General features: G+C 37.2%; 2 protein-coding genes across 6 annotated transcripts in view; both read left to right on the top strand.

Moving 5' to 3' along the window:
• The first annotated feature begins 676 nt into the window (after positions 1-676).
• The window catches only part of LOC140168272 (uncharacterized), a 246,724-nt gene continuing 220,633 nt past the window's right edge, over positions 677-26,767 (top strand). For all 5 annotated transcript variants that reach the window (XM_072191627.1, XM_072191625.1, XM_072191628.1 and 2 more), the window contains exon 1: positions 677-794. The gene's annotated coding sequence lies outside the window, so the exon portion shown is untranslated. The remainder of the gene's footprint in view (positions 795-26,767) is intronic.
• The window catches only part of LOC140168271 (histone-lysine N-methyltransferase set-1-like), a 50,171-nt gene continuing 35,576 nt past the window's right edge, over positions 12,173-26,767 (top strand). The window contains exons 1-2 of the mRNA XM_072191623.1: positions 12,173-12,260; positions 14,944-15,002. The gene's annotated coding sequence lies outside the window, so the exon portion shown is untranslated. The remainder of the gene's footprint in view (positions 12,261-14,943; positions 15,003-26,767) is intronic.

The following is a 26,767-nucleotide window of genomic DNA, read 5'->3' as shown; positions in this document are numbered from 1 at the left end:
ACCCTTACAAAATTATTAAAAAATCTTTTTCAACTTCAGGTTGTAGAAGGGAACCCTAATGTCATAAAAAAGAGATAATTAGAAATGTAGGTCTTATGGGTTTTGTTTTGAAGCAGTGGTTTAAAAACTCTGAAAAGTGCCCAAAGTTACCCCCATTTTACGGTAAGTCTGTTAAGCTTTCGATGCACCTGAACTTGAATGATACGTGATGTTGATTGAAGCTTGGTAATATTGGTAGGCATACCAGTAGGCCCTAATAAATGCTGATTAAAAATGAACATCTCGATCATTCCCGGGATATCCGATCCATATCATTGGGCCTCATTTTACTCGTGTTGGGTCACAGTTATTAACTTTGTGGCGGATCTCTTACACATGTACAAGAAGTACACTCAATATCATCCAACAGGTTGGTAAACAGTAGCCTATTACAGAGACTAATAAAGTGTTATATAAATAAGGAAAAAGTTATAGCTTTGTCAATTATCATTCGCGAGTGATTTTAATCTCCTAAATTTCATTTTAATCTAAAAATTGGAAAAGTATATACCTATAGGTAAAAACATAAATACCCGCAGCAAGGGCTGGAAATGAAATGTTTATAGAATGAATTTAGGGAACAAATAAATTTATTTTCTAGAAACACCACCACTTAAGTTATTTTTAGAACCAAAATAAAGTGGAAAGTCACGAAAGTTGAGGAAACTTTTCTGCTGAAATTGTTGGGACATATCGTCCAAACTGGCTCGAAATTCAGACATTTTAGGAATATTGGTGTATTGAAGGACATCAAAGTAAGTGTAATTTTATTCCTAAGATGACAGATTTGTAAGCATACATTAAATCGTGCGTACGTATGGGGCACGGCCGCGGCTTTAATCATTGTTTTTATTAACGACATGCATGCATTGCCATTGTCGTCGACATAAATTCACTCCGATTCATATTAGGACAGTCATGCAGTCACTCACTGGTACCATGATATTATTACAATGACACTGTCATCACAGCCATGACAGCTCACCCTTTCTACATGTTCTGTAATAAATGGTGTGCGCATGCGCCGAGGTGTCAGCATCTCCTTACATCGCTGGTGATATATTGGAGTCCAAATTCCACTTTTAGTGACTTTTGTGAGCCAAATTGTCCCAGAAATCATTCCATCGTGAACTTTAACTTCCAATTATACCGGGAGTAAATTTTTATTCGCCTGGTTACTGCAGTTTTTCCAGAACTTGAACTTGAATTTTCACTGCTTGGATCACATACTTCCTTCTACTTCTACTTCTACGTGATAATCAGCAGAGTCCAAAAGTCTGGATTTGATGCCGATGACTGGTGTAGGCACATGTGCGGAAACCAAAGGTGCAGGTGCGGTATTATACAGGTGCGAGTAAAAAAGGCGCCAAGGCTTAGATGTGACTTGCAACCGCTCCCTTGAAGACCTCTGGTGAAGGCGAGGTCAAGATGTTATCAGGGAGGGTATTCCACCAGGCGACAGTCCTTGGGAAGAATGAGTATTGGTAGACTTGTACCCTTGCTGGAATGATCTGGTACTTGCTTGGATGGAATGACCGGGTGGCACTAGGCTGCATCGCTGTTAAGTAGTTGTTGGGATTGATGGCGATGAGTTGATTGTGGATCTTGTACATCATCTGCAAACTGGCTGCCTGTCTTCGCTTCTCAAGAGATGTCCATTCCAGTTCCGAGATCATGGCAGTCACACTCTCTCTTTGATGGTAATTACCGAGGACAAATCTGGCAGCGCGACGTTGTATGTTTTCAACCTGAGTGATGAGTTTCTTGGTATGAGGGTTCCACACGGTGCAGCAGTATTCCAGGTGTGGTCGGACTAAGGTGACGCAGCAGGAAATTCACTGTGGAGGCCATTTTGTTCCCTCGCCGATTGGATTGAGGCTTCGCTTCGGAGCCATCCTTGCCTTGTGTTTGCTACAATTTACATCTAGTATGCTTCTTCAAGCAGCGAGGAAGTCAGCAACGATGGAAGCTTAAATCCCCATGTGTCGTGAGCGACAACGGTGCGGTTTGTAGTAAGTTAGTAAGCCGGTGGGGTCGGGTGGCCCTCCGTTAGTAATACGCATACAGGTGAGATCGAACTGAGTAATAGTCGACCATGTTGTTATCTAATGCTATGAATGTATCCATGATACTTGTTGGGTTTTACATCTATACCCACCAGTTCACCACTTTTATAAACTCACACTGTGATGGTGTAAATTATGCCCAGGATAAAAAGTCTGAGTTCTGGGTCCCAAACTTACACATGTCACCTGAACAAAGCTTTCAAAGCATCCCAGGAATGGTTAATCTCCTGGCACATTTGAACTATAAACATCAATCCCTTGGTCTTCACCAGACCAACCAGCCCGTTAAGCTAGTTTTGACATATTTCACTTTCTTGGTTATGATGCAAGCTGGGGACTTACACCCAAACCCAGGGCCATACACGCCAAAATTTCCGTGTATGTTATGTGGCAAAGCAGCACGGTGGAACCAGCGTGCTGTTAGCTGTGACGAATGTCACGGGTGGTTCCATGCTGATTGCATGTCCATGTCCACTGCCGTCTATAATGTCCTTGTTGAAAGCAGCCAAATTGAGTGGATATGCTGCCAGTGTGGCGTTCCAAATTTCGCAAGTTCTCTCTTTACCAATAGTGACATTGAATTGTCCAATAGTTTTGATTGTCTTTCAACCAGTCACTCCAGTTCAGTCAGTAATGTCACTAGCAATAATTCTAGCGCTGAGCTACCAAGCTCACCCCTAGCTGCATCCTCACCAACCAACACTCGTAGAAAAACAAAGAGTCAGAATCACAGAAATACATGCAGACAACAACTCAAAGTAATGGTTGTCAACTTTCAGGGCTTACGAAGCAAAATTGCAGACCTAGCTTGCTGCATCGAGCAGCACTCACCCGATGTGGTGATAGGTTCTGAGACGCACCTTGATGACACTGTGAACAGCAGTGAGTTATTCCCACCTGATTACACGGTGATCAGGAAAGATAGGAATTTCGGTCCACAAAAGGGTGGCGTCCTTTTGGCTTTTAAGAATGACCTGGTCATTACCAACCGGTCTGACTTAGACAGTGATTGTGAGGTGGTGTGGGCCTCATTGCAGATTCACGGAGCTAAGCAGATAACCATTGGTGCTTTTTATAGGTCCCAAATTTTCGGGAGCACCACTGAGTACCTTGACCAACTACGCGACTCCCTTGACAAAGCCAATTTGTCGAGGGGAGGTCAGCTGTGGTTGGCAGGTGACTTCAATTTTCCAGACATTAATTGGGAAAACTATTCAGTTAAACCCAATGCCCAGTATGGCGCTTTTGTCTAGACATTTTTGGACATTGTTGATGACTTTGGTTTTACCCAGATAGTCACCAAACCCACCAGGATTAACAACATCCTTGACATTTTTCTTACCAACAACCAATCCCTGGTTGAGAGTACCTCCATGACACCAGGAATCAGTGATCATGACAGTATTCCGGTCATATCCATTAATGTCAAGCCCAAGCTTTGTAAACAGAAACCTCGTAAGGTTTTCATCTGGGACAAAGCAGACACATGCTCTGTCAAGGCTGAACTCAAAGAATTTAGCAACAAATTCACCACCAAAGACACTTCTCAGTGTTCAGTGGACAGCCTGTATGAAGAATTTATTGAGACTATTAATTCAGTGATGGAAGATCACATTCCATCTCGTGTTGTCAAAAAAAAAACCTGACACCCTGGATTAATAAGAGAGTCAAACGTTTTCACAAAAGAAAACAAAGGGCTTACAATAAATATCGTAAGTCTCCTAATCAGGAAAATCTGACTCATTTTCAGGACCTTCGTAAATCAACCCAGAAAGTTAGCAGGTATTCTTACAGGAAATACATTAATTCCATTTGCACTGAGTCATCCAAAAAATTTTGGACATACATGAAGTGTCTCAAAAAAGACACAGTTGGTATACCTACATGTACCTTGAAAAAGAATGGTAAGTTGGAATCCGGAAACACTGCGAAAGCAGACATTCTTAATTCGCAGTTCAGTAAAGTTTTCACACAGGAGAAAGTTCAACTCCCTCACCTACCCCCAAGCTCAATCCCATCAATTCCCAATTTCAAAATTTCAGTTGACGGTGTCATTAAATTACTTTCGGATCTAAACCCGCACAAAGCCACAGGACCCGACGGGATTCCAGCCCGGATTCTCAAGGTAGCCGCCGAGGAGATAGCCCCGGCATTGTCTATGATCTTTCAGAAATCCTTGGATACCGACGAGATCCCGTCATCCTGGCTGCGTGCCAACATCTCCCCCATCTTCAAAAAAGGCGATCGGTCAGACGCATCCAATTACCGTCCCGTATCCCTCACAGCCATATGTAGTAAAGTTCTGGAACACATTATTCACTCCCAAATCATGACCCATTTTGACAAGTATTTTATTTTATCTGATAAACAACACGGCTTTAGAAACAAACACTCCTGTGAGTCCCAATTACTTTTGACTGTTAATGACCTGGCTTTTTCTTTAAATAACAAATCCCAAATTGACATGGCCATCATGGATTTTTCCAAAGCCTTTGACACCGTCCCCCATAACCGGCTCCTCCTTAAATTAGACAGATATGGCATTCGTAATAACCTCCTCATTTGGATATCCAATTTCCTCAAGCACCGTGAACAGAGGGTCGTTGTCGGGGTGAACACTCGACTTGGACAGAGGTTGTTTCTGGCGTCCCTCAGGGCACGGTGCTTGGTCCCTTATTATTTCTTGCGTATATAAATGACCTGCCCCAAAATCTTCATTCTGAAGTCAGGCTTTTCGCCGATGACTGTGTGGTCTACCGTGAAGTCGCAAATGATCTGGACCACACTCTTCTCCAAGATGATTTGGATACTCTGGAGAAATGGCAAAATGAATGGCAGATGCATTTTAATACCAAGAAATGCTTCATAATGAGAATCACCCATAAGCGGAATGTTAAGATGTTTGATTACAAGCTGGGTAGTTGCATACTGGAGGAAACAAAATGTCACCCATATTTAGGAGTTACAATATCCAACAACTTATCCTGGTCAACACATATAAATAACATCACATCAAGTGCAAACAGATCACTTGGTTTCATTAGGCGTAATTTATACTCATGTTCAAAACCCATAAAGCAAACCGCTTATACATCCTTAGTTAGGCCGCTGTTAGAATATTCAAATTCGTTTGGGACCCGCATCAGAAAGAACTCATTAATAAAATTGAAAAAATCCAAAAAAGGGCAGCCAGATTTGTTACGAACACATACGACAGAACCACCAGCATTACTAAACTAGTCAGCGACCTGGAATGGGACACAATGGCCAACAGGAGAACCGCCAACAGAGTAACAATTCTTCACAAAGCAAGACAGGGCCTCCTGGCCCTACCGGTCGAAGACTTACTGCAACCAAACCCGCGTCAATCACGACACAATCACCCAGCTGCTTATAAAGTAATCACCTGCAACAAAGACTGTTACAAACAATCATTTTTCCCCAAAACGGTAATCACCTGGAACAATCTACCCTACTCAATAATACAAATTCAAGACCCTGCCAGCTTCAAAACTGCAGTGATGGAACACCTAAGAAACGACTAATCAACCCATGCGCACACCAATTCCTACACGCCTGGTTCCAGCTAGGGAGCGTTGTGTAGTACCAACTACAGATACAGATAAATTCATTTTACCTTGACAGTCGTGGGGGGGGGGGGTGTTAATGTTAACGCGTTTAGAACGTTCCAATGTCATGACATGAATGAGTCAAATTAGCCAAAATATTAAATTCTCGATCATGAGAGCCAACTTGGGTACGCACAGTTATTTGCGCCAAGCGTACTACACAAATCCCGGCGCTTACGGCGCAAACACAGCTTTTGAGAATTGACCAATCACACGGTCGTTGGTAGGCAAGGTCAAGGTTCGGTCATCATGGTCATCATGCAGGTCGCGCGATCGTGTTATTCTATGAAAAGTATCCTCTCATGATCGAGAAATTGTTATTTTGGCTATAGAGTGAACATGATATAAATTATGCGATTGATTTTACAGAAACATAAAAATAATGTATACAGCGTAAATATTCAAATTTCCTTTTACAAATTAAGCGTACTGATGGCCGCCCAGCGCGTATTATTTTGTACAAGGTCCAATGCACGTGCTTGACGTCGTGCACATATACGCGATAAGCTGACAAAGGAACCTTGGAAAAGATTATACACGCTGAAGACAAACATCATGCTGATTGGCCATGTTGGCTGATCAACGCGCACTTGACAACAAGTTGGTTGCCCCATTGTTGTCAGCGGTCGTGTAGTATTAACTAGCATGACTAGTACTAGTAGGCGATCTTGTTACTTCAATTCACCACACGTATATATACCCGGACCACGGAAGTAATAAAAAATTAACTTTAATGCATTTTAAAATAATCTTCTTTTTAGTAGAATAACGTGTTCCCATTTTGAAAGTTGTTAATCTAAAGAGAACACAAGTACCGTACATTGTATGGGCACAGTATAGACATGATAGATGATTGAATCAAGACTGATATTATTATTAATTACTACCGTACGGTACTAGTTATGATTTCACAAGGCTCCCGCTGGACGCGAATCTTTGCATCCAGACGCATTTTTGTATTGCATCATCATAAAAATCACGAAAATTATGTTGACTGATCACTCCTAATTCTCCTAATAAAGCTTAATTAATATTCATAACCAATGGACCAATCAGTAAACGAGTTTATATTGACCTTTCACATTTAACCACTCCCATTTTGCAACACTTCCGAGTCACCAGTCAAGTAGGCCTAGTCAATGAATGAAAATTGTTACGGCAGCGAGACGTGATAAGCTTTTGAAAATACAACTTTCTAAACTATCATATTGTCAGCAAGTTTTGCATTCACATAATTTGTTATTGACAATAATATTTTAAAAACATAAATCTTTAAAATCTCATCAGGAATCTGAAAGGAAACAGTCAAATATTTGCATCAAACTGCGATGTAATGCGATGCAATACCGGCTTTGTAAAATTGTATTCCCTGTTGCCTAACACATTAACATACATGTACGGACGCACAAACATTTTGTGGGACGCACATTTCCGGACCAGGTTTTACAGTTGTCCGTCGGACGCAGAGTTTTTGAAGGCTAGCGGGAGCCTTGTGATTTCATAACTATTTTATTTCTCATAAAAAATATACCGGTACCTAATCATTTATATCAAGAACATAAGAAAACATTGTAAAGGCCATGATACGCACTTGTGCATACATGTATAGGGAGACAAACAGTGTTCGATTTACCACCTGCATACCTGCACCAGTGCATGTAACATTCCCTCTGTGCATGCAGCTTTTCACTACCTGCCTGCACACGTGCATGTACGATTTTAGCGCTAGCGATATGACAAGGCCAATATACAAAAGTAAACAAGCAGTCAGTCCGATTGGGAAAAACCCAATCTATTTTTAGCGCAACATCTTCTGACTTCATTAGAAGGGCTGGCACAAATCGCACAATTGACAATTCCCGATACCCCTATCACATGAGAGCTGTCACTTTTTTTCATTTACTTCCCTAGTCTTCTACACAGCCAGTTTGCATCGGTCTGATACTCGTCCATCCTAGCGAACATTCGCGATAGCCACATACAGTCTGGTCCGAGACTATGACTTCCCTTAGAGGGGCTAGCGTAATGTGACATCATATGCCACCAATTCCCGATACCCTCGCACATATAGAAGAGTGTCATTTTCATTTCAAAAAAAAAAAAAAGAACCGGAATTTAAAGCGTGGGAAATATTTGTTTACGTACGGAAAATAATCATAATAATGTCCAGCAAAAAGGAAATAGCTCAAAAAACACTTGCATCATTCTGGAAATCGTGCACCTCGTCGACAACTAGTTCTAGAACAGATGAAGCCACAGCATCCAGTGTTTTGGCTGAGAAATCGGCGAGTGAAGAGAATGCACGTCATTCACCACCTGGGCAGTTGTGCAGTAATGAACCCCCCTTGGGGATAACATTTTCAAACAGTCTGCCAAAAATTGCTTGTTCCCCCCCCCCTGTTGGCCTGCCAAAAAATCTTTGCTCCCCCTTTTGCTCATGCCAAATTTGTGGGTTGACAATTTGCAAACCTTAAAATGGTCTAGATATGATGCGAACATAGTAACAGACAATTTTGCATAATTGTTTGAACGTTTCTGTAACTGTTTTCTTACAAATGTACATTGTAAGCCTTTTTGTAGAGCGTGTTATTTGAAATGTGTCCCATAAATATGTGCCAAAAATTGCTTCCCCCATTTTTGATCTTCCAAAAATTGCTTGCCCCTATATGATATTGATTGATAGCCCCTAAATGCACAGGAGTCTACACTTTATCAAAATTTTGCTTGCAAGATTGATTAAAAGTACATGTACCGGTACTGTAGGTAGGTGAAAAACAAAAACAAACCAACAAACAATAATGCATCAAAGTCAGCCAATTGCTGTTCATCAGGCCATACAGTACTGGTATATCAATATTCAATATTCAAGGTAAATCTAGGTCAATTTCAATACAAATGAGTCAAACCCATTTTCAGTGGCAAAGTTCATTTCAATGACCATACTGACGCGAGTATAGTCCCACCCCGTTTTTGGGTGAACATTTTTCAAAATTGAGGGGTGGGACTATACTCGAATTAAAAAACAAAAAAATTTTTTAAAAGTTTTTTACTTCTTCCGCTTTTGTAGTGTCCCTGGACACTAGACCTAAATGCTAGGATCATTCATGGTTGACCTAAAAAAAAAAATTGAATTTTGAAATTCGAAAATTTGGGGGTGGGACTTTACTCGAAGGTGGGACTATACTCGCGTCAGTACGGTATATCTCAAAATCAGTGGAATTGGGAGTTTTTGTATGTTTCATTTTCAGAGTACATTCTATGAATGTGCGGAAATTGAATAGAGGCAAGGTTAAGGGGATACTACACCCCTGCTCAATTGTGTGCCTATTTTGGCATTTTTCTCAAAAATTATAGCACATTGGTGAAAAGTAAGATATGTATATTATAGGGACAAGGACTACAACTACTGCACTGTAAATTTTATTTCAGCACAAACAACAGTTGTGGAGTTACAGTAAAAATGAGGGAAAACCAATATTTGATCAATAAACCAATAACTACTTGCCTTGAGTTGCTGAATTTTCAGTGCAGTAGTTGTAGTCCTTGCCCCTATAATATACGTATCTTACTTGTCACCAATGCGCTATAATTTTTGAGAAAAATGCAAAAATAGGCACAAAATTGGCCAGGGGTGTAGTACCCCCTTAAAGAACTTTGTCATGGGGGATGTTTATGAGCGGAAGAAGTATTTAAGCTTGTAATAACTGTCTGGATATCACAATAAAAAAAAAAGTGTGCATTATTTTTATGTAACTAGTAAAATACTAAATACGTCATGGTTGCAAATCAATGTGGCCGAGTGCAAAATCTTTTGTTACACAAAATAACATTCAGTATTTAATGAAAATTGGTATAACATTGTACATCACATGTATGTGGCCCTTCAAACATTTATGAACTTAGCAATGGGCTACAATGTATTCCAGTTGAAATCCATATATACCCCCTAGATGGAAGATGTGTAGATTGCAAATGGAGTAGCCCATTAGGCAGCCCTATTTAAAATTCACACTCCCTGTGTAGAAGATTAAGGACATGTCTTCCATAGGGGGTGTATGGACTTCAAATGGAATTCCCCAATATGGCCCTCTGGTCCCAAAAAGGTTAGCCACCCCTGGTTACTTAAAAATCACTGACATAATTACAATGCAATTTTTGAATAGGAAATTCAAAATTATTCAGGCATTAAATGTGTAAAGTCTAGTGTAAAGGTTTTGTTCAAAACCAAAGAGCATTGACAGGCATTGAGAACTGTGACAGCTTTTAAAACAGGCAAGTCAATTAAAGGTGGGTGGTCCAATACTATATGTACCTCATATTTGAGGCCCATGATCACCCAATCTATTCAAGGTTTTGAGGATGTTCAAATGTAACAACTTCCTTATAAATATATTTTCCTTTCATTGAGTTGTAATTTTGTATACATACAAAACTGTAAAAATGTTTATTTACTTTAAAAATCACACTGTAGTTACTGTATATGTGTTTTGTAAAGGTGTTCGTATACCTCGATTTGTAAGGTTTTTGAACAATAGAGGGTATCCGTGTTCTATAAGCTGCATATCCTATCAACGACTGCTATACCTTGTTTAGGACTTTCAAAAGAGGTACCTGCATGTGCAACCATTACTGTTTCAAACTAACCCGCCAAAGTCATGCAGGTAACTCCGAGGTCGTGCATTGAATTGGTTTGAATGAGGAATACTACGGGAACCAGCGCCTTTTGTTCGAAGTCACACATGAGTGAAGTGGATAACCTCTATAAAGAAACTTGAAACTTGAGTTCCTCTAGTGCACTTTGGGTATCAAAAATGTGTAGGCCTATCACAGTAGCCCATAGAAAAGTATGTGGTAACCACCAAACTAGAAATCTGTATCAATTCAATAGAAAACAAAAGAAACTCGAGAGGAAATATTGATTTTTGCCAAAAACTAAAAAGTGATTTATAGTTCAGTTTTTTCATCTCAAAACAAATTATTAATCTACAAAAATCATTTCCCGAGTGTAACAAGGCCATGTTTGTATTTTATAAGTAACATATTAAGAAATTAAAGGCATACATTTTCATTGCTCAAGTGCATTTTACCGAAATGTGGCATATATATCAAGATTCAAAACTTTTTCATTTTAAGGACTTAATGAGACAAAAATTATGTTGAATGATTCATTAAAAGTTGTGTGCTGCTGTTTATATGAGCTTTCTGTGTTAATTTTTTGAGTGACTATACAATGTATACATGTAAGTTTTTGCCAGTTTTTGATACCGAACCCTGCCAATTAATGATCCATCCTAACATGTTTGGTCACTGTTGGTAACCCACGCTTTAGAAAGGGTGGGTTTGAGAGGTCCACAAAATTTTACCGAAATGTGGCATATATATCAAGATTCAAAACTTTTTCATTTTAAGGACTTAATGAGACAAAAATTATGTTGAATGATTCATTAAAAGTTGTGTGCTGCTGTTTATATGAGCTTTCTGTGTTAATTTTTTTGAGTGACTATACAATGTATGTAAGTTTTTGCCAGTTTTTGATACCGAACCCTGCCAATTAATGATCCATCCTAACATGTTTGGTCACTGTTGGTAACCCACGCTTTAGAAAGGGTGGGTTTGAGAGGTCCACAAAATGCTTAAAAGGGTGGGTTTGAAAAATTTCTGGTTAAAATGTGTGTCCAAATATAAAGGGTGGTCACTGATAAAAGGGTGGGTTTAGAAGTCAACAATTGCAATCAAAAAGCTTACTGTAATTTCCGATTGAATGACACCATTAAAATGAAACACAAAAACACTGAAATCCCATTCTGTAGTGTTTGGTCATCTAAAACGTCAATATATGTAATTCTCTTGGGATGCAAATCTGCACCTCCTGGACCAGTAACCACGCTTAGAAAGGGTGGGTTTTAGAGTTTTGGTATAAAGGGTATAAAATAAAAAGGGTGGGTTTGAAATAAAAAGGGTGGGTTTATATCACCGCGCGCTGCCAACTATGTTGGTATGATTTTAAAGGGTATAAAATGAGGATTTCAAATCTGGAATATCTCGTAAAGCTGTTTTATCAATTATATTTATATGCTCATTTTGTGAGAGCAGACTATCATTTTGATGGGTGTGTGGGGTGCGTCTGTGTTGGCAGGCAATCGTGGACACACACAGTTTATTTGACCTTCTAAGCGTGGACCCACCTGCAATCGAGGACTGTACTCGGTTGCGATAACGATTGTATCGTACTTCTCACATGCAACTCAGGACCCTCTGTTATTTTTAGTTCGTTCTGACGTCAGTCCACGCTTGGAGGTCGAAAAACTAAATCCTTAACATTTTTGTGCATCGAAGTCATTCGATACATTCGCGATCGGCCTGGTGTGTGTCAAAATTTTCGTATGTCGCCCTCTATCGACCACTGCTGTCATGATCCGCCATTTTGAAAGCATGTAACTCGCGCGAGTTGATGACGTTGAAACCAAGACAGGGACGTTGAATTTGCTCTGGTTAAGTTCGACACGAATCTAATAAAACTAGGAGGGTAAGATATTTTCTGCTATATGTTATTGTATCGGACATTGTATCCCATGTACGTTGATGAGGTATAGGGTTTTGGATAGATAAGTAAAATTGATCGGAGTGGGATATGTTGTGCCATGCATGCATGGGCTGCATGCATGCATGGCAGAAGAAGCTTAAACTTTTGCTTAAACTAAAACTTAAGCTTTTGCACGGAAAATTCGGGCTAAACTATTGCTTCACTGAGGGGCTGTGCAATAATTATGAGCCCTGGGGGAGGTTAAAATTGGGGGAACATTTTTGGCGAGCCGAGAGGGGGGCAATCGATTTTCGGCACACATTCATGGGGCGCTTTTTTAATAAAACGCTCTAAAAAGGCTTAGGAAAACAGTACGGAAACGCTTAAATAGGCAAATTTTCCTGCTCGCTGCGCTCGCAACATACATAGTCATAGAGACCATAGCTAGGTTTGCAAATTGGGATCCCCAAAATTTGGCATGTTTAAGAGGGCGGGGGGTGGGGGTCAAGCAATTTTTGGCGGGCCGAGAGGGGGGTAGCGATTTTTGGCGAGCCGTTTGGAAATTTTACTCCCCCCCCCCCCAGGGGGCTCATAATTATTGCACAGCCCCTGATAACTTGCGCGAATAGTACGGACTAACGCAAGTTGATACTGTTAGTCGGCCATTTCAGCGATTTTTTTCAATGCATGTTATTTCTTCTCGACTTGTGTACAAGTTATTTTTTTGCTCATAAACTGGTTTGATAATGATATTCTTGCTTATAAAGTTGTATATTATTATGAACAGAGTTTCCCGGCATGGAAGTTACGTCCTGATTTGCCTATTTTTTCCAGGCCTGTTCCATGGGTAGGCCTTAGACATGGTTCTCTGTCAAGTTTATTTTAGCAATGTAAAAATGCAAATCATTACAAAAATGCCTCCTAACATACCAGTACCTTTATTCTATACTTGCGTGCCCAACCCTTGCAGAACTTTCATGAATGGAAAATGGTAAAATTTTATGATTATTTTTGACATGTAAACAATTCAAAAACCGATCATGAGCCCATAAAAGTGCCCATAATTTTGTTGTTTTTAGCTTTCTGGTACCAAAAAATACTTGAGGAAACCAGGTAAGTGTGCTCTACATGATAAAAGTCAAATATTTACAAAATATCAACTTGACAAATGAGAGCTAAGGCCAATTACAATTGATCCTTAGTTTCCTGTTTCCCTCGCGCATCCAAAATCAAGAATGGAAAAATATTTAATTATTTTATTTGCATTTAGGTATTTTCACCTTTTAATTGACTTTTTAATTACCGTACTTTTATTTGCTAATACCTGACTTTGATCATCTCAACTTTGATAATGAATGTAAAACAAGAACATTTTAGAGTCCCCTACTAATATTAATGTAAAAAAATCAATTATTGAGGTAAAATAATTAAATCCGTAGGGCCCTTCGCACCTGATTATTAGTTTCCTGTTTACAGCCCACGTCCAAAATTGAAAATCTCAAAATAATTACCGGTAATTATTTTATTTTTATTTCAAATTTTCAACTACTTCTACTTGCCATTTTCTGACTTTAATAATATCAACAATAATGATGAATGAACAAAGAGTAGGGGCCTACAACTCCACCTTCACTTATTTATAAAATCAAATATTGTTGTGAAATAATTAAATGCCCGCTCTAGTCAAAACGAGTCAATAGTTGCTTGTAATAGTTCAAACTAAATAAAGAAAATAAAAGATAATTACCGGTAATAATTAATAATTAAAAGTTACCTCATCCCTTTTTCAAAATCTTCAACAGGAAACTAATAATCAAGTGCGAAGGGCCTAGTCTTAGTCAAAATGACCAAAATGAATTTAAGAAAGTAATAGATAATTAATAATTAATAGATAATTAATAATTAATAATTAAAAGTCGCCTCGTCCTTAATTTTCAAATTTGAAACCAGAAACTAAGAATTAATTGTGACCTAAAGGGTGACGGGCAAAATGGCCCATCGCCAAAGCACGTGTTGACAAGGACCGAGCTGTCAAAATGGCATTCGCTTGATCACTGTCTACATGTAGAAAGGCCTAGGCTATAGTTGACAGGATCATGAAATTTTGAAGTTCAACATTTCTAACTGAAACCTATTTCAGTTTAAAGTAGAGGATGTAAGCTTTGATATGATGGGTCATTTATGTCATTTGAACGAGTATAGACCACCCCAGAGCTACGTCACCATCGTTGACAACAACCGCATTCATCACGAAGCGTGGCGGTAAATAGTCCTTTGTTTTTGTTAATTTCTGACACTTTGAACATCGATATATATCAGCTTAAAAAGTTTTAATTGTTAAATTATTTATGCCTTTTTGAGTCAAATTGTAATTGTAAGACAATCATTTCTGCTACTTGAATTTTGTTTGTTTTCATTTTGCGCTGTTTTGCCGGGTTTAGTCAACAACATTATCATGCCTCTGTACAAAGTTCCCGGACTTCCGTGGAGGTCTATAAGCGAAGTTATGGGCAAGGAAATGTCTGCAAATTGTCTCAAAGGATTACAAGCAAAAATGATGGAATCTATGTGAAGATGCAATTTATGAAAAGCTTATTTCTTTTCAATTTGGTTTGGGAAGATATCTTACACTATCAAATGAAACTGGTTTTAAAATGTATACATTTTTATTTTATTTTCTCCTCAGTGACCATGCAGTTTTGAAACAGTAGAAGTTACAAGTGCCAGCATCTCCCCCTTCTTCAGGTAAGTCAGTTCTTTTGTCGTTTTGATAAGTCTTGCCTGAACTTGTTCAGAACATGATCCAGTCACTATTTCTGTATAATTAAGTCATACAATTTACAAAGATTCTTATCATTTGATTGGTCAATTACTATTGATTATTTTTGCCATTTTAGAAAAAAGACTATTGCACTCTGCACAAGTGCAATAGTCCTTTTTCCATTGCACTCATGCACAGCTACCTTGGCGATGCTGACAAACCCGATGCGACTTGCGAGTGTATATCGCACACAGTGACCACATTGACTTGTCGATTATACGTGTTAGTGTCGCTAATACACATCTATTTTTGTAATTTATTTTGTTTTCCTGGTGAATGGAACAGTCCATATTTCACCTCATGAAAATATTCTTACCATTGTACTTTTTTCACTTGGTGTCTCTGATTGGGCCTGCATTTCAAAACAAGCAGAGGTCTTCCAAAGCTATGGCCGGTCATCTTGAGGTCAAAATGTGAATTGCTCTGATTTGCCTGAATTACAACTGAGATGTGAATAACACCACAGCAAAAATACACATTTCTAAGCTATTGTCCTGGACTGTTGTACAGTGTCGGCAAGTTTGCATTAAGGTTATTATTTTAAACTGTTGTGATTTGGTAGTTCACAGCATCTTACGAATGGTAGTAAGCTTGGGCAAAAACTGCATTGCTTAATTCATATAGCGAGCGTGTAGAAGAATTAAAACATCACCGATATACTTTTATACGTGTTGCAGTTCTTGAGTTATGTTGTAAAGAGGGCTGAAACAACAACAATTTTGTAAAACGTACTTAACTCATTTAAAACAATAAATTAAGCAAGTTTGCAAAGTATACGATTTGTAGAATGAACTTTTGCAAAACATCAAGGTGTTAATTTTTAATAGTATAGGCCTATTGATCTAGATAATGAAAATCGATTTTTGGTTGCTATGACCAACAATACCTCGTCTACCCTTAAGAACACATAATTTACTATTGACAACAATATTTACATCAATCTTTATCTCATCAGGAAAATGGAAGGGATATATTTGTATCAAACTGCAATGCGATGCAATATCAGCTATCAATAGCACTATAAAAATTGTACTGCCTGTTGCCCAACACATTAAAATTAAAATTCTTGCTTAACTCCCCCTTCCCCTCAATTAATCCAAGGTTTCTGATTTGATAGAATAAATCTCAGCATGAAAAGTTGGGGGATAAGGCTGTGGATCACAAAAAAGTTAATGCCAGATCCCTCTGACATGCTTTTAACATATATTTTATTACCAGATGGGTAAACACAACAAAGAGAAGCGGAAAGCGTATCTGAAAAGAAGAAAGTTAGCTGCAAAATATAGCCAACAGGGTACTGACAACGACAGCCATTGTACAATCAAGAAGGCTGGGAACCACACCCCTTCTTCATTTACATCATCTTCCTCTTCCTTGTTCCCAGCATCATCACCACCATCAATCTCATCATCATCTGATGACTTCGTGCAATATAGTGTGAACTCTGATCGGAACAATTCATCACAATCAAATAGTGTGGCACCATTAACTCGTGGCCAAGTTTGCGTAAATGCAGCTAAGTCAGTTTGTAATAGCAGTTGCTCTTCTTCAAAGGCTGCAATTTTGCGAGGAGAAATTCCCAAGAAAGTGCTTAATGATGTTCTAGTCAGGAGATGGGATGAATACAAACTATTATACAAACAGTTGAACATTATTAAAGGGAGGCTTAACGTGGTGGAGTTTGGAGAAGTGAAGGGTCAAAGGTTAAACCAACTGAAAGTTGATATAAAAAGATAACACATTTTGGACATTTACTCTTAAAGGTAGGCCATCTGATTTAAAAAATTTTTATTTTATTTTACCAGATGCAGTCAGCTTGCAGTTTTGGGACCATCTTTTTTCTTTTATGTTAATATGTGTATGACTGTAGGACTGTAGAACCATGTTGTTGAATGTTTTTAATACTCGAAACATCTGACGTTATTTGGTAGACATGAGGAAAAATGTTTATTCTTGAAATTTGGCCTTCAAAATAATGCCCATTCAGTGATCCTAGCGCAAGTGTAAAAAATTAAAATTGTGTATAAATTGCTTAAAAGTGAAGGATAATTCATTCAAATTGTCATGTGGTAAATGACAAATTTGGCAAAATACGAAGAAAACAGCAGTACTGACAAAGTTGAAGCCTCATTCAAATACATGTAGCTAATTTAGATACTGTCAGTATCTAAATTACAGAATCATGTAAAATGTCTTATTTTGTCTTAAATATGGCTCCAGTCACAGGCTGTGTCATTTGATCATGTTACATATGGTCATTTTCACGGTAAAGGGTGTAACTTTGGATTTTTAACATTTTAATCCGTAGTGTTCTAATAAAGCCACAGAATTCCATAATTTTTGGCCACATAAGTCATCTAGTTAGCAGCTACCTTGGGTAGCATAATCAGCTTTGGGAGTTACTGCGTTCAGTTTTAGCAGGCTTAAATGTACTTAATATTGCCATTTTGAAAAACTATAAAAACAGTAACATTTTTTAAAACCCTGTGTTTTCTTCAGTTAGTTCATGGATAATTTTTCTTATCCTGAAAGTACAGTCATATGTTCAGTAAACACTGCCACATTAGATTTAATTGTGAACGGCCCTGTATTTTTGAGAACCGGACTTGATATTTGTCGTTTCGAGGCTTCATTTTCCGTTAACAATTGTTAACAAACTTTGTGGGTGTAGCTTTGGTTCATAATTCTTGGTTATTTCTTCACTTCTTCTTGATTTATAACAGTTGTTATCTTAACTTGAAATGGGTAACAAAAATTAGCCGATTTGCAAGCTTTTAAAAATTTTATAAAATCTTGACTTCAAATAGCCGTTTTTCCGTTAACCTTTTTGAAGCCTCCGAAACAAACTGTTCAGCAAGCTTGTGCAAATATAAATAAAAGAGCTCATCCAATCTATTTATCAAAATGTAGCAAAGTAGATCCTCAAGTCACATGTTTTTAAATCGTGGAGATATATATCACCGTTTGAAAATGGGACCCAATACAAACTTTCCGTTAACAATTGAAGCCTCCGAAACAAATGAAGCCTCCGAAACAACAGTAAACTTAATTATCATCTATGCATATCTAAATTGGTGTGTTTCATACTGATATCTGCATTGTAATTATTACTTGATATGTGCAGAATGTCATAAATTTAAAAAAAAATTGACATTATGGTTAATGTTTGAAAAATATACTGATAACTTAAAAAGCCTGTTTCGGAGGCTTCACATGCAAAAAACACCATACTTAACAAATGGGTGAAAAAATTAATGTGTGATAAATCTACAATATCTGCCGCATAGAATCATTGATTCAATACACACAAGAAAATAACCGCTTAGATGATCCCAACACTGTTGTTTTCAAAAAACTACTTCTGCAATGTTTAACAATTGTTAACATGAAGCCTCCGAAACCAAAAAAATGACTTGCTGTGATAATTTAATTTTTGTCACAACTGAAATTCAATACTTAGAAGCAAAGCATGAAAATTGGTAATTGTGATATTTTTTACCTATTTTTTTATGTCAACTTGTAGTAGTTAGCTAAATATTTTACTTTTATGATCACCTATGTTGTTAACTGAAGCCTCCGAAACACAAATCGCTTGAATTGCCAATTCTAAAAAATAACTCCAATTTCTGTGAAACTTGGCTGGGAGGTTCCTTTCATCAAGTAGTATTTGTACATGAAGTTAGACATTCAAATTATTTTAGGAACCCAATTAAAACTTAAAAAATATGTTTAAGGTTTGGAAATTTCCATTGTAAATGACACTTGATGTTAAAATTTTCAAAACTGCAATTACAAACATAGCAAAACATGGTATAAAATTTAACTTATATCTGTTGACTTACTTTGGAATGGAATTTCACATGTATTCCAGCTTTCATGTCAAAATTTTCTGAGGTTATGTAAAATACATTTTTTCTTAGATTTTAACCAAAATGTTATGCAAATGTCAAATTTTTATTAGAAATCAAAAGGTTTAAGCCTTGAAACATTATTTTACTTGAATTTAAGTTGCTTCTATGCATGATTTCAGTAAACAGAAACATATTTAAGTGGTTTGAAATTTTGACCCTAAAAATCAAAAGTTACACCCTTTACCGTGAAAATGACCATATACATGTAGTTAATTCACTGTGTGACCTCTGACGAATGAAAGCAAAAAATTTGTTCCGCTGGATAACCATTCAATGAATTTTAATTTAGCTTTCATATACTGAGCCTTATCAGTTAAGGAAGGCGAGTGTATATACATCTTGCCATCTGTGAATAGACGAGTGACACATTGGTTTCTGTGAAAGATCTTAATACATGCTATCATAAATCATATAATTAAGACGTAGGACCTATCTGTATAGTGATAACTATTCCACTATGTTGTAGAGCAATTTAATATTGTGCATAAAACCATAGGCCTATGATAAAACAGAGTGAAATGTGCTTCTCAATTAAGGTTAATATGCATTATGCTAAACAGTTTAAATCTGTAGGAGAATCTTGAAATTTGACTAACAGACTGTTAGTGTACACATCACCTAATAAAACAATCACATACACTATGCTGTCATTTTCAAGCTGTAGGTTCAATATAATTGTTTATACTCATGATTAAAATGTCTCTTCTGTTAAAGAAAATCTTGAAACAAAATGTAAGCTTGTGAGTGGCGTACTTTGTGCAGATCTTACTTAAAACTACATTTTGTGAGTGCCTCTTAAGCATCTTGGGACAACTTCAGGAATTTAAGTGTGATTTTAGGAAAGGTACCACAAGTGATCACCAGTGCTAGCCCAGATTTAACAGTCCAATTTAAGTGTGTACTGCTAGGACATGTAGGAGTAAAATGTCTCTTGTGCTATAGAAAATCTTGGAACAAAAATATAAGTTTACAAGTGAGTGGCGTACTTTGTGCAAATCTTACTTTAAAACTACATTTTGTGAGTGCCTCTTAAGCATCTTGGGACAACTTCAGGAATTTAAGTGTGATTTTAGGAAAGGTACCACAAGTGATCACCAGTGCTAGCCCAGATTTAACAGTTCAATTTTAATGTGTACTATGCTCGTGAGTAAAATGTATTGGAACAAAATGTAAGTTTACAAGTGAGTGACGTACTTTGTGCAGATAACCAGGGCCACAAAATAAATAAAACAATGTTTGCCGAGCACAAAAAAGTGGCCGCTTCTAGTATATTAAATTCAACATGTATAACCCAATCTTGCCAGCGTGCTTCCACTTCAATATAATTGTTTATACCGGTACTCATGATTAAAATGTCTCTTCTGTTAAAGAAAATCTTGAAACAAAATGTAAGCTTGTGAGTGGCGTACTTTGTGCAGATCTTACTTAAAACTACATTTTGTGAGTGCCTCTTAAGCATCTTGGGACAACTTCAGGAATTTAAGTGTGATTTTAGGAAAGGTACCACAAGTGATCACCAGTGCTAGCCCAGATTTAACAGTCCAATTTAAATGTGTACTGCTAGGAGTAAAATGTCTCTTGTGCTATAGAAAATCTTGGAACAAAAATGTAAGGTTACAAGTGAGTGGCGTACTTTGTGCAAATCTTACTTTAAAACTACATTTTGTGAGTGCCTCTTAAGCATCTTGGGACAACTTCAGGAATTTAAGTGTGATTTTAGGAAAGGTACCACAAGTGATCACCAGTGCTAGCCCAGATTTAACTGTTCAATTTTAATGTGTACTATGCTCGTGAGTAAAATGTATTGGAACAAAAATGTAAGTTTACAAGTGAGTGACGTACTTTGTGCAGATAACCAGGGCCACAAAATAAATAAAACAATGTTTGCCGAGCACAAAAAAGTGGCCGCTTCTAGTATATTAAATTCGACATGTATAAACCAATCTTGACAGCGTGCTTCCACTTCAATATAATTGTTTATACCGGTACTCATGATTAAAATGTCTCTTCTGTTAAAGAAAATCTTGAAACAAAATGTAAGCTTGTGAGTGGCGTACTTTGTGCAGATCTTACTTAAAACTACATTTTGTGAGTGCCTCTTAAGCATCTTGGGACAACTTCAGGAATTTAAGTGTGATTTTAGGAAAGGTACCACAAGTGATCACCAGTGCTAGCCCAGATTTAACAGTCCAATTTAAATGTGTACTGTTAGGAGTAAAATGTCTCTTGTGCTATAGAAAATCTTGGAACAAAAATGTAAGTTTACAAGTGAGTGGCGTACTTTGTGCAGATCTTACTTAAAACTACATTTTGTGAGTGCCTCTTAAGCATCTTGGGACAACTTCAGGAATTTAAGTGTGATTTTAGGAAAGGTACCACAAGTGATCACCAGTGCTAGCCCAGATTTAACAGTCCAATTTAAATGTGTACTGTTAGGAGTAAAATGTCTCTTGTGTTTTAGGCCACAAGACCCTTTAGCAATACATGGATTGTGGGGTATATATGTGTAGGGGTGTTTGTACCCTAACAGTGTCTGCTTCCTACTCATGCCATCCAAACCTGGTGATAATATTTGAGTAGGAAGACAATACGTGAGTGGAGATATTTGAGGTCAAAGGTCATCTAGGTGTCAAATGAGGTCATTGTTGATTTAGATTAAGCGATGGGGGAAATTGCTCTCCTTTGTATTAGTAAATTTCAATGTCAAACATTAACATTACCTAGTGATAGTAATCTCTGCGTAAGGGAGCATCAGGTGAGTGAAAATGTTTTGAGGTCATAGGTCATATAAGGGGTCAAATTTTGGAATTGTTCGTATTGGGCTTTTAAGTTGGTGAACGTAAACCTGAAGAGGAGTAACAGCGTAAAGAGCATATGAATTGAAGTACAAGAATTGGAATGGAACGATTGTAATGAATCCAACTGAGTCATCAGTATCTGGGAGAAAGTGCCTGATTTTGGGGTTTGAACCAACCGAATCTTGCCACTTCAAATTATTTTGACTATTTTTACAAAAAGAAATATGAAGTTACTTATTGTGAACAACCATGTCCCAGCACATCCCTTTTTAAAGGGATTTTTTTCTTTGATTTTGTATGATTTAAGCTTTAATTTTTTTAATTTGTTGGTTTAATTTTGTTTACACTTTGGTATACACATTAAATGTATAAATAATGCTGGAATGGATAAAACCTGTAAAACTAATTAATTTCTTAATTTCTTGAAATTTCTCCTGGGTTTGCAAAAATGGCTCCTGGTTCAGCAAAAATCCCAAGGACCAGGAGCCGCTTTTTGGCTCCTGGTCTTGACATACTTAATGTAAGGCTTGCATAGCGCCACCGCCTCAACCGCAACCGCCACCGCCTCAACAACCACCTCTGCCATTCTGAACTCAAACAGCTGTAACTCCACTATCTTAGCTGATAAACAATTCTCCTTTGGAGGTCTGTTAGGGCACTAATTTAGCTATAAAATGACACCAAACATACTACAATACCTTTTGTTTAAGCAGAGATATAACAATTTGAACGAGTCTTGATTTGGAAAAGCGTCACAAAACCACCATTTTTGGGTGGCGAGTTCAAAACGCGTGGCCTTAAAGAATGGTGCAATGATTAACCCAACATTGTGATTGTAAAAGAATAGTGCAATTAACATTCAACTGAGGACTGTCCTCTGTTGCTTGTGTGTGACTGTGATCAGAAGAGTAAAGATGGTTAGCACAGCATTGTGATGTGTAAAAGAATAGTGCAATTAACATTCAACTGAGGACTGTCCTCTGTTGCATGTGTGTGACTGTGATCAGAAGAGTAAAGATGGTTAGCACAGCATTGTGATGTGTAAAAGAATAGTGCAATTAACATTCAACTGAGGACTGTCCTCTGTTGCATGTGTGTGACTGTGATCAGAAGAGTAAAGATGGTTAGCACAGCATTGTGATATGTAAAAGAATAGTGCAATTAACATTCAACTGAGGACTGTCCTCTGTTGCATGTGTGTGACTGTGATCAGAAGAGTAAAGATAGTTAGCACAACATTGGGATGTGTAAAAGAATAGTGCAATTAACATTCAACTGAGGACTGTCCTCTGTTTCATGTGTGTGACTGATCAGAAGAGTAAAGATGGTTAGCACAGCATTGTGATAGTGTAAAAGAATAGCGCAATTAACATTCAACTGAGGACTGTCCTCTCAGGCCTCGAAATAAGCCAGAATTTCTGAGGGCCATTTGGGCCCTTGATCTTAAATGTTTGAGGGCCCTCACAAATTTCTGAGGGCCCAAATTTGGGCCATTGATTTTAACCTATGTGACCCCACAAAAAAGTGAGTAAAAATGGTTAATTTGCGAGTGACTGAGTGGAGGAGCCTAGAAAATAGAGAAACAAATAACCCATGTGGTTGTGCGCTTTGATTTGGGGCCAAATGTGTTACATACCGTACTAAAAAATGGAACAATTTACATGTTTTTGTACTTAAACTGATCTAATTCATAAACTATGCATCAAAACCCTATAAAACTATATCACTGTAAACCTTAGAGTACCAGGAATACACACAAACAAACAATTGTTCAATATACAGGGTGCAACAAATGTCATATAGGGTGGAAAAGTTAAATTTTGGTTCAAAAAGTATACAATTTTGTTCCTCTCTTATTTACTAGCATAAAAACCTTTTTAGATGTGCTAATAACATTGTAGGCTTTCGGAAAAAACAAACTTGTAATGATGAGTTATGTTGCCTAACTGAGATACAGGGTGTTCAAAAGTTGTACATAATTTTTATGATTTTTATTACATAATCAATCAAAACTTTTTTCCTTCATGCCCTACACAAAAACCAATGGCATTGAACTCCAAGAATTGTATGACCCCCCTACATATTTTCAAGCCCCCCCCCCCCCAAGGTATTTCTGAACACTCCCTTATATAGCGCCGGTACAGGCTTTGAGTTTGGAGGAGTGCGAGTGCGATCACCCATCCTCCGCACTGCGATTTATCACACTCCTTGATCTTTTTAAAAGCTTACAAAGTTAAATCACATTACAAACTTGGAATCGTTTCAGAAATAGAATATTCCCAATTTCCCACTTTAAAATAATATTTCATATTCCATTAATTATATTGAACAAAGTGTTGGAAAACTTGGTTACAATCGATTTATTGAGCAAGAATTGCATTGTAGTGAACCAAATTAATTGCATACAAAAATAAGAAAATCAGAAATCATATTGTGGTTCCAAATTTGTTTATTATATTGTGAGTTAATACTAGGAAGTCTAGGGTTCATACCCCTTTAATCAAAAAATTGTCCCTAGTCTTAAAAAGTTTTGACTGGTATGGAAAACATCACCAGCTCTGTGAGTGAGTTCTGTGAAAATCACCATATTCTGCATAAAAACATAAAAAATTGTTGGAATTAAGGTCGTATTGGAAACATTTTCAAGTTAGATTGAGATTCACTAATGTATGTGTTCTTGTTTGTTTGGAAAAGGTACACAGAGTTGAAATTGTGTGCAGGTGACCATGTGATAAATCAAACACTGGAAATGATCCTCCTATCAATTAATTAAGAGAGATGCCAAAATGGTTGAAGAACTTGTACAAGCAGAACTTGTACAAGCAGTATGCATGCTTGTTCAACTGTATGTAGACGATATTGTCAATGAAGATGAATTTCAAGAGATTCTGCATGATTTGATATCCTATTGGTGTGAAGTGAATTTGTATTAATTAAAAGGTAAGTCCACTGAGAAATTAGGCTTTAAGTATCACAAGCAATCAGATCTTTAAATTGCTTTGAGCATTTAATGTTATTTCTTATTCTTGGTCAGAAATGATGAAACCCACAATGCTTTATAGTGAGAAATTGTGAAATGGCTGACTTAAAGGGGGGTAACCCTATCGGTTTAGGATATGGATTGTCTTCGAACTTACATACAATGTCAAATATCGTCCGCTAATTATGCATATCTAAGTGAGAAACCAGGAACATTTTCAGTGTAAATGTGAATAATTAGCATAATTTGCAAGCAGTGTATAATATAACCGGTATCGCATCGCATTTTGCTACACAATTTAGCCAAATTGCTATATGCAATCACACAAACTAACGTCATTGTTATACATAATTATTGCTATACAAATAAAACTTTGTCACAATTTTGCTAGGCAAAATTCAGACACTAAATTACATTGTATGCCCTGTTTGCAAGTTGATACGTTGGTACGCGTGAATAGCATTCTGGTCAGGCATCCCGAAACGAAACAACACTGTGTGCTGTATATACAGGCGAGTGCATGTTCCGATGGAAGCAGGATGTTTCACCATGGCACTGACAACCAGCTCGCCCCAGTACACGTTCAAACTGGGCATTCATACCAAGTACGGTAATCTTAATAACACTACGCCCATTATCATTCTTGACAAGATAGCTCATGCTTTTTATTTATTTCGCTTAAGTATTTCTTTATTTTTGGATATATCATGCAAAGTTTCAAATTTTTATGATTTTGTTTGTTTTATTTTTAACTTATTCTTCGGGGGTGCTCTTATATTTTTTCATGTTCCTCGTATCATGCTTGACAATATAATTCCTGTTTTTTTAATTTATTTCACCCCTTATGTATCTCTTTATTTTTGTTTTATAGTTTATATCATTATAGCGCCATCTATACCTGTTGATATATTTTTGCGGGCGACCTGGTATTGGGGTGAAACGTCTCAAATTCATCCCAGTTTCATTCTTTGACTACCCAGAACTCCCATGCCGTGTAAAATTTCGATATGGTGGTATACCCCTGTGCTTTTGAATAGCTGCATTCAATGGAAAATGAAATGAGCATTTCTGCCAAACTAACAGAGATAAAGTGCCCACATTTTGTGAGTGGGTCATATTTTTCATTATCTTAATGGTTGTATAATGAATAGCTTTTGAAACATGCGTACAGAATTATTAAAAGGGCCACTTGTGTCCATTTTGGTCTAAAATGGCCGATTACGGGAAAATACTTATCCTATAGTCTAGCTGTCAAACTATGGTGTGATGAGCATGTTCTGAAATTCTTGGACATCCCAGGAGTAGGAAACGTCCAGATTACAGTTCAATTAGATAATCAGTGTTCGATTTTCATCTATTTTTTTGTGTAGCAAAAATTGCTACTCACTTTCAGATTTGAGTAGCAATTCCAAAATTTTTAGTAGCAGTTTGTTTTCACCATATTTTATCGATTTTTTTGTATTTTCTTATCTTCTCACAGATTACTCAATCCCAGTACTCAATGCTTAAAATGCTTGTTATGCAACTGCAGTGTTGTAGACCGAATGTGGTTCAAAATTCGGCACCTAAACTTCCTAAGCTGATTATCGTGTGCCCTTTCTAAACACAAATTTTCCTTCAGTAATCAAGAGAAGTCCTACATTTTTGAGTAGAGGAAACTCACTAATTTATTAGCTGAAGCATTAAAATATTGTGAGGAATCTATGAAATCCTAAAAATCTTGTATAATTTTGGAAGATTGTCACCAAGGACACACGATATTTCCATTTCACCACTGAACTATATACACCATATAAACAGTGCTACTTCTATGACGTCATAAAATTAATATGCACGTTTTTAGTTATCTGGTAATACCTGGAAGTTTGTAACACAACACGTCATGGAAATAAATTTGCATACAAGGGAGGATACTGTATTTAGTTTAATGGCGTAAACATCACGATTTAGGGACTTTTGAGTCATATTTTTGTGGATTATTTTCTTGGAAATAGAATTTA

Source organism: Amphiura filiformis, chromosome 13 (genome assembly GCF_039555335.1).
Source record: "Amphiura filiformis chromosome 13, Afil_fr2py, whole genome shotgun sequence".
NCBI classification, from domain to species: Eukaryota; Metazoa; Echinodermata; class Ophiuroidea; order Amphilepidida; family Amphiuridae; genus Amphiura; species Amphiura filiformis.
Note: the sequence above shows the minus strand (reverse complement) of the source record. Positions and strands in the feature narration are given on the sequence as shown.